This window comes from Acomys minous (assembly GCF_964271855.1).
Source record: "Acomys minous genome assembly, chromosome: 11".
Taxonomy (NCBI): domain Eukaryota; kingdom Metazoa; phylum Chordata; class Mammalia; order Rodentia; family Muridae; genus Acomys; species Acomys minous.
This window is the reverse complement of record NC_140492.1, coordinates 70532561-70541761: the sequence shown is the minus strand read 5'-3', so window position 1 is coordinate 70541761 and position 9201 is coordinate 70532561.

Sequence of the window (9201 nt, the reverse complement as noted above, 5' to 3'; positions counted from 1 at the left end):
AGAGCGGAATGACGATGAGCGCCCGACTGCGGCAGAGAACGGCGGGCGGGGCGCGGTGGAGGCGGGGCGGGCACCGGCCAGCGGAAAGAGGCGGGGCCCAGCGGTCCGAGCAAGCCCGGTGATCCCTGGAGTGGAGCGAGCAACCGTAGGAGGTTCCCGCGATGTGGCCGGGAATGGCCGCCACGTGGGCCTGGGGGAACCGCAGTGGCCGGTGCAGGCGACAGACAGGCGAGAGCGGTTAGCCAAGTGCCTAGGAGGATAGGCAGGGGCTAGTGGGAGAGCGCTTGGGAACTGAGCGCCAAAAGCTGGGGGCGCGGCAGGGCCGCAGAAGTCGGCGGCTAGACTGGCAGTGGACCCCGCCTCTGAAAAGCGGCTGGGAAAGGGCCGATTACGCGTGCAGAGAGGGGAAGGTACCAGCCGACTGGAGCGCGGGAAGAGCTTGGACCTGGGGGGAGGGGGAGTGCCACCGTGCTTGGCGCGGTCCTGTATCCTAGAGGCTCGGAAGTCTTCAGCAGTCGGTCAATTTGTATTCGACTGTCTGTGCACCTGTCAGGTTACCTCTGTGCGTCTGATCTCTGTCTCTGTGTGTCGGGTTTGGACTTTCTGTATCTGCCTCCATACCTGGCCCCCGTATGAGTACCATTGGGTCTGTCCTCCCAGACTACGTAGCGACCCTTCAGGGGAAAAGATCTTAACACCGCAACCGCAGCGAGCACCAGAATAGAGTCCCCACAAACCCTGGGCTCGCTGTTGGCGCCAAAATCCAGACTCAAAGCGCCAGTCGCTCCACGAGGTTCCCTTAGCCCAGGAGGCTCGCTCTAGCTGGCAGTGTGGGAGAAATGAATGGCAGCATCGCGGCGGGCGCCCTGGTTGAGGATGACGCAGGGAAGCCCGGAGTGCCAGAGCACGAGGCGCGCGCTAGTAAGCGGCGTCGGGAGGGACAGGGTGTCCCCCGCCCTTGTTGCTGGGGCCCGGGGCAGAGTTCTCCCACCGCCCCTCACTCCCATGGACCAGAACAAACACACCCCCCTTCACCTCTTACGGTCCCCCCGCCCCCAACCCCGCCTCTGCCTTGCAGTCAGCTTTGCAGCGTCACCAGCTCTCTGGCGCGAGAGGGCTCTGGCGCAATCATTGGCCTTGGGAGGGAGGGTGTGTCTCACATTCACTCATGGTGACGAGCTGGTAAAGAAAATAATGACGCTGTTGCTTCTGTCCACCTCCCCTCCCCGCATCCTCCCCCCAGCAAAACACCTTCCCTTTAGTCCCGCCAAATCACGCTCTAGTGAGATTGCTGGGTTCTGATTTTCTGTCCTTAAATGCCACTTCCTCAGGTGTTAAACGCAAAGGTCTCTGCTGTCAGGACACCAAATGGGGCCTATGGCATTGGGAGGAGGTGCTGGGCACTACCTTGGCGTTACCTCGCTTGCAGCCCGGCTAGAGGTTCCCTCTAACACTCCTGTACTGTGTCTAGCGGCTGGCAGGAGGGGCCACCAATTGGGCCTTGGAGTGGACATGGAAGGACCCTGACATTTGGAAGGAAGAAAGGGGTAACTCTGGGTGACCAGAGAGTCCAGAACATCTCCTTCCCCTTGGAAATTGCACAGCAATGACTTTCAATCCAGAATCTGCCATTTTCTAAATGACCTTGAACCGAAGGCCCAATAATCACTTTATATTTTAAAAATTATTTCTGTTGGTCCTGGTAGAGGTGGCCTTTCCTCCCAGTGCTCAGTCAGGCTGATCTCTGTGAATCCAAAGCCAGCTGAGCCTGCATAGTGAGCTCTGAGCTAGCCAGGACTACATAGTAAGACCCTGTCCGAAACCAAAAACTATATTTCTGCTTGTATAGCTTTAGAAAAATAAAACCACCCAAAACCTGGGCTGTATATCTTTCATCTTCCCCAATGAGAATTTGTCAACTGGGTGTGGTGGTGCACGCACTCAGGAGGGAGAGGCAGTCAGAGCTCTGTGAGTTCGAGGCCAGCCTGGGTCTACAGAGTGAGTCCAGGACAGCCAAGGCTACACAGAAAAACACAGTCAGAAGCACACACACACACACACACACAGAGAGAGAGAGAGAGAGAGAGAGAGAGAGAGAGAGAGAGAGAGAGAGAGAGAGAGAGAGGGGGCAACCTCTCTGAGCTGGGCTTCTAGTCTAAACAGGAGAAATAGAGGCTACTCACTAAGGCCAACTTTGTGGATGATGTAGCCCTGAGATAAAGCTGCGTTATTTCAGGAACAGAGCAGCCACTCACCTAAATGGGTGAAGAAGGAGCCCAGGGGTTCTTGTCAAGGATGGTATGGTATGGGGACAGAAGCGATCAGGTTAGTGATTTAATCTGATGCTCATTTGCTGTTTGTTTTTTAAAAGACTGTCTTAGCCAGGCAGTGGTGGTCCACGCCTTTCTTTAATCCCATCACTCAGGAAACAGAGTCAGGAGGATGTCTGAGTTCCAGGCCAGTCTGGTTTTCTTTGAGATCCTGTCTGGGGATGAAGCTCAGGGACAGAGCAGCTTGTACAATCTGCATTAAGGCTCCGGGTTGGTTCCCTAGCACGGAAAAACAAACAGCAACAACAAAACCCTATTTGACGATAGAATCCATTTACCAAGGCTCACACCAGAGCCGAGGACACATCAGTTAACTCTGAAGGACTTGTGTGGTGATTAATGAACCCGAGGTCTAGATTTAAATCAGACTCCTGCCTTAGGTTTACTATTTGATTTGGGGAAGGTTGTTAAATTTCCCAGTATCTTAGGTTTTCTTCTCTGTACAGGGAAATTATATTAGTTGAGTATAGATTATTAGATTGTTGTAGAGACTAAATTAGGGTGCATATAAATGGTTATCTGTTACTAAACAAACACACAGAGCTTGAAAGTGATGTCATGCTTGCTTGATGGCTCAGTAAATAAAAGTACGTGCTGTCAAGCCTGACAATACAACAGGATTTCAATCCCCATGGTGGTAGGAAAGACTCCCACAAAGTGTCCTCTGACCTCTACATGTGTGCTATGGCATGTGCAAACACACATAACAATGAATAAATAAATATTAAAAAGGGGAAAGTAACATCATCAAGCACATTCATACTAAACCTTTTAAAAATATTTATTATTTATGCAGCATTCTGCCCCCATGTGTGCCTTAAGACCAAAACAACAACAACAACAACAAAAACCAAAAGGCGGGCAGTGGTGGCACATGTGTTTAATCCCAGCACTCTGGAGGCAGAGGCAGGTGGATCGATGTAAGTTCGATACCAGCCTGGTCTACAAAGTGAGTCCAGAACAGCCAGGAGTACACAAAGAAACCCTGTATTGGGGGAAAAAAACAAAAACAAAAAACAGCAATGACAACAACAACAAAAAACAAACAAAAACAAAAAATAAAACAGCAGCGGGCACCAGATCTCATTACAGATGGTTGTGAGCCACCAAGTAATTGCTGGGAATTGATCTCAGGACCTTTGGAAGGACAGGCAGTGCTCTTAACCTCTGAGCCATCTCTCCAGCCCTAAACTTTTTTGTAATGTCTGTTTCAAATGCTTATGTTTGGTGTTTGGTTTTTGGAGACAGGGTTTCTCTGTGTAGCCTTGGCTGTCCTGAACTCATTTTGTAGACCAGGCTGGCCTTGAACTCACAGAGATCTGCCTGCCTGTGCCTCCCCGAGTGCTAGGATCACCCCTATACCTGCCTTTTCTTCTTTTTTAATAATTTACTCAATTTTATTTTATGCACGTTGTGTGAGGTGCCAGGTTCCCTGGACAGTTGTGAGCCATCATATGATTGCTGGGAATTGAACTCAGGACCTCTGGAAGAGCAGCCCGCAACCCGTATTCTTAACCACAGAGCCATCTCTCTAGCTCCTGTAATAAACATTTGTTTACATCCTTTTGACCTTTTTTCAACCTGTGCTTGCATGTATTGGATTCTTTATTTTGCTTTATAAAAATGAGATTTTAGTTGGGTGCTGTGGTACACACCTTTACTCCAAGCACTAGGGAGGCAGAGGCAGGCAGATCACTGTGGGTTCAAGGCCAGGCTGGTCTACAAAAGTGAGACCAGGATAACCTAAGCCTACACAGGGAAACCCTGTCTCAAAAAACAAAACAAACAAACAAAATTAGATTTTAAAAACCTGTTCTGGCCGGGAGTGATGGCACATGCCTTTAATCCCAGCACTTGGGAGGCAGAGGCAGGCAGATCACTGTGAGTTAGAGGCCAGCCTGGTCTACAAAGTGAGTCCATGACAGACAAGGATACACAGAGAAACCCTGTCTCAGTAAAACAAACAAAAAACAAAAAAATAAAAACCAAAAAAAAACCCAAAACAACCAAGCCTGTTCCTCTCTTAATTTCATATGGTGATTTCTCCTTTTGCTTCTTCCTCTTCTATCATTGCATATGTTACATAGTGTTTCGTTGTATGGATGTTTGAGTTATTCAACAGGCTCTTTATACTTATGCATTATTTCCTCTATATTTTGGTGGGAGTACTATAAATAGTGCTCTGATGAACAAATGTAGTAAGAAAAAAGCAACACTATTTTGTAGCTCTTCCAATGCAATAGTAGAGTCAGTTTCCCTGTCCCTGCATCTGACTTTGACCACAGGACTTGCTTGCTCTCCCAGGGTACTGGCAAATGTGAAGACGCAGAGGTCTGACCGATGGCTGTGTGCGGGGTCATGACGAATAACATGAACTCAGTATTTCTTCTCCTTTTTTGTTATTTTGATATGTCATGGTTATTGGAAGAAGAGGAATTATAAAGGGTTTGGTCTTCCCAGTCAGAGCCTATGAAACAAATGAGGCTGTCTAAGTATTCTAGACTAGCCAGCCCCCCCACCTCCCCCACCCCCCCACCCCCCCACCCCCCCATCCTGAAGAGCCGTCCAACCACCATAGAGCATGAATAATAATAGCTCTTGCTTTATTTATTTATTTAAAATTTTGAGACAGGGTTTCTCTGTGTAGCCCTGGCTATCCTGGAACTTACTCTGTAGACAAGACTGACCATGAACTCAGAGGTCTGCCTGTCTCTGCCTCCCAGAGTGCTGGGATTGAGAGGGTGTGCGCCACCACTGCCTGGTTTAGTTCTTATTTTAACACATTAAATTTGGTGTGGTTTGTTATGGAACAAAGGCTACTTGATGCCGACGGGTTTGGGTTGTTTTTTGATGACATTTCCTAGAGGTAGACCTTCTCAATCAGAACGTACACACATTCTCACCTTTCATAGCACAAAGACTTTACCAGATAACTGTAGTATATAGAGGCAACTGTATTCCCCATCTTTGTCAATACTGACCATTGGTGTTTCATATCATAATGGCCACACTGTCCTTGTAAATTTAGGAGTAAAGTGTCTGCCCACTCTCCCTTTACTCAAAACCAATCAAAGAGAAGGAAGCCTGAAGCGTAGGGGTAGGAAAGGCAGGCTTGCTAGTATGTATCTGCTTAAACTAAATACCCTGCATGCTGAGGCAGGGGATAGAAAATTTGAGGACAAGGGTTGGAGAGATGGCTCAGTGGTTCCAGAGGTCCTGAGTTCAATTCCCAGCACCCACATATTGGCTCAGAGCCATCTGTAATGGGATCTGATTCCTTCTTCTGGTGCGTGTGAAGACAGATCAGCCATATACATAAAAATAAGTTTTAAAAAATACTGAACTCGCAGGGCATGGTGGCGCACGCCTTTAATCCCAGCACTCAGGAGGCAGAGGCAGGTGGATTGATGTGAGTTCAAGGCCAGCCTGGTCTATAAAGTGAGTCCAGGACAGCCAAGGCTACACAGAGAAACCCTGTCTCTAAAAACTAATAATAATAATAATAATAATAATAATAATAATAATAATAATAATAATAATAATAAAAAACACTGAACTCTATAAAAGAAAAAAGAAAGTTTGAAGACTATATTGTAAGACCCTGTTACAAACAAGCAAATCAATGACACCTAGGAAAGGAAGAACAGGGAAGGAAGGGACGGACAGGACAGAGAAAGACAGAAACAGGAGATAAACACACAGCAAGGACAAGAGGTTGGAGACTAACGACATCTCCAAGTTTCTAATGCAGGGCATTAAAATGCAGACAGGAACAGCTACTGGTCGGGTTTTATTTTGGTTTTCGAAATCAGCCTAAAAACTGATTTTGATCATGAAGGAGACATGAAAGCAAAAGATTCAGGTGAAGTCTTTGTGAATCTGAGAACACTGTAAATGTACTAGATCTTTCTGTGTGGGTGGCTGCGCTTAGTTCTCCGGCATAGGGGCGGCAGTTTTTGTTTTACAGGCAAGGAAAATTTAGCGCTGTCCAGCAACTTGATAAAGATGTCAGCTAATAAGAAATGGAACCCAGGGGGGCTGGAGAGATGGGTCAGTGGTTAAGAGCACTGGCTGCTCTTCCAAAGGACCCGCAGTTCAATTCCCAGCACCCACATGGCAGCTCACAACTGTCCAACTCCAGTTTCAGAGGATCCGAAAACCTTACACACACACAGAGACAGACATGCAGGCGAAACAGCAATGCACATAAAAAGAATTAACAAATGCAATTTTTAAAATATCTTAAAAGAAGCTGGGTGTGGTGGCACAGGCCTTTAATCCCAGCACTCGGGAGGCAGAGGCAGGCGGATTTCTGTGAGTTCAAGGCAGCCTGGTCTACAAAGCGAGTCCAGGACAGCCAAGGCTACACAGAGAAACCCTGTCTCAAAAAAAACAACAAACAAACAAACAAACAGACCTTAAAAGAAAAGAAAAGAAATGGAGCCTAGATTTGAGACCAAGTTAGCCTGGTGTCAAGGCAGACATATTTCTTCTTTGAGATACGGTGGAAGAATAGCAACAGTGCTGGAGAAGCCTGGCTTCCTGTTGATTCACACACTCCCAATCTGCTTTCCAGAAAGGAGTCAGAAGCCCTGGCTTTGAATCCTAGCTCAGCTAATTAGCGATAACTGTGTCACAAGGATGAATGAGTCCATAGACACGTAACAGATCTGGAACACTTGTCTTGGTTGTTTTCTGTCACCGTGAAGAGACACTGTGACCAGCACAACCTACAGAAGCGTGTTTAATGAGAACTTCCTGGTTCAGAGGGCGAGTCGGCCACCATCATGGCGGGGAGCCGTGGCAGCAGGCAGGCGTGGTTCTGCAGCAACAGCTGAGAGATTATGGTCCGCCAGCAGGAGTCAGAGAGAGAACAAACAAGGCATGTGAGATTTTGAAAACCTCAAGGCCCAGCCCCAGTGACACGCCTCCTCCAATGAGGCCACACCTCCTAATCCTTCCCCCACAGTTCCACCAAATGGAATGGACCAGTTATTCCAATATTTGAACCCATAGGGGCCCATTTTCATTCAAACCACTGCAAACTAAAGTGCTGTATAGACTTGGTGGGTTTGTTTTTACCTCCCGTTCTTGTCTTTCAGTTACTGGAGATGGAACCTAGGGCCTCGTGCATGGTGGCAAATGCTCTACGCCTCAACTGTTTCCCCAGCCTTCTTTCGTCTTTGGATTTTGTGACAAGGTCTCACAAAGTGCTCAGGATCCCTAAGCAGCTGGGATTACAGAACTGTACTACCAGATGTGACTCAGTCTATTTTTCCCCTTCTTCTTTCCTTCTTTCCTCCTCTTTCGGTTTCTTCCTTTTCTTTCTTAGACACGGTCCAAGATATCCTAGGATGGACTCAGACGCACTGTATAGCTTACGATGACCTTGAACTAATGGTTATAAAAGCACCTTTTATTCTCTTGACTCAGTTGTTGTCTGGGAGGCCTAGTTCTGGAAGCTTCTAGCCTCTATACAGTCTAACCAAGGCCTAGAATGTTTTCAGCTTCTGAGACTTACTGCTTAATGAGCTCACCCTTACTTGTTCTTTCTGAGCTCTGGATGGTTCAGTTCATCTGTTCTCGCTCAAACGCCTCTCCCAGCTGATTTATTTAATGTGGCTTTACTCTTGGCCCAGAATTGCTCTGCTTGGCCTCACACTAACTCAGCAATCTGTTCTAATCTTCTGGCTTCTTCTCATTTTCTGGTTCGTTCAGTCTTCACCTGAGTTCTCTCTTTACAGCTCATCTCTCTATAACTGTCCTGATAAAACTGCCTCCCCTCTCTGTAAAACTGCCTCTAAGTAGCTTCCCTTTCCTCTCTCTTCTCCTGAGAGTTGGGTGTATCTATTCTATCAAATTTTCTCTGATTTGTTACCTTTTCTGCCGCTCAATTAGACATCACTTTCAAACATGGGTGCTTCCTCTTACAAAGTAACTTTACCTTCTTTTGGGATTAAAGGCATGTACCACCACACCTAGACCTAAGCTTTTCTTTACCTGATACTTGCTCTATACCAAGCTGGCCTTGAACTCAGATCTGCGTGCCTCTGTCTCCTGGATTAAAGGCATGTTTGCATTTCTACCAGATGACACAGACCTAGAAGGTCTTTGGAGATGATCTCTAGCCAGAGCGGCCATGTTCTGCATTAACGTTCTCCTACAAATGGTCTTCCTGCCTCCACGTTCCAAGTACAGGCATATGTCACTTCACCTGACTCTTCCATGCTCAGTTTTCTTCCATCTAGTTTGGGGGGGGGGGAGTAGGGATGGCACAGTGATGACAGATTGCCAGCAGAGCGAGCATGAGCAAGCCAAAGACTTGGCCCAAGTAGATGGCTGCATCAGACCCTAGCAGAACAAGGTGTGAACGCTTGCTTGTTAGGGAAGCCCTGACCGACCTAGCCTGCTCCGCCATCACTTCCTCCAGCCTTACTAGTCTTACTCTCGTTATAGGGCTTGGATGATGATAATACTAATTAAAACACCAGGGCAGAATGGCGTGCACTTATAATCTCAGTACTTGGAGGCAGAGGCGGGGAGATCACTGCAAGTTGACCAGCCCCAGCTACGTAGTGAGAACATGTATCAAAATAAACAAAATAAACAAAGCTGTGTCTTTAATCCCAGTCCTCTAGAGGCAGAAGCAGGCAGATATGTGAGTTCAAGACCGGCCTGGTCTGGGCTGGAGAGATGGCTCAGCAGTTAAGAGCACTGCTTGTTCTTCTGGAGGTCTTGAGTTCAATTCCCAGCAACCACATGGTGGCTCACAACCATCTATAATGTGATCTGATGCCCTCTTCTGGCCTGCAGTTGTACATGTAGAGTGCTGTATACATAATAATAAATAAATAAATCTTTACAAACAAAC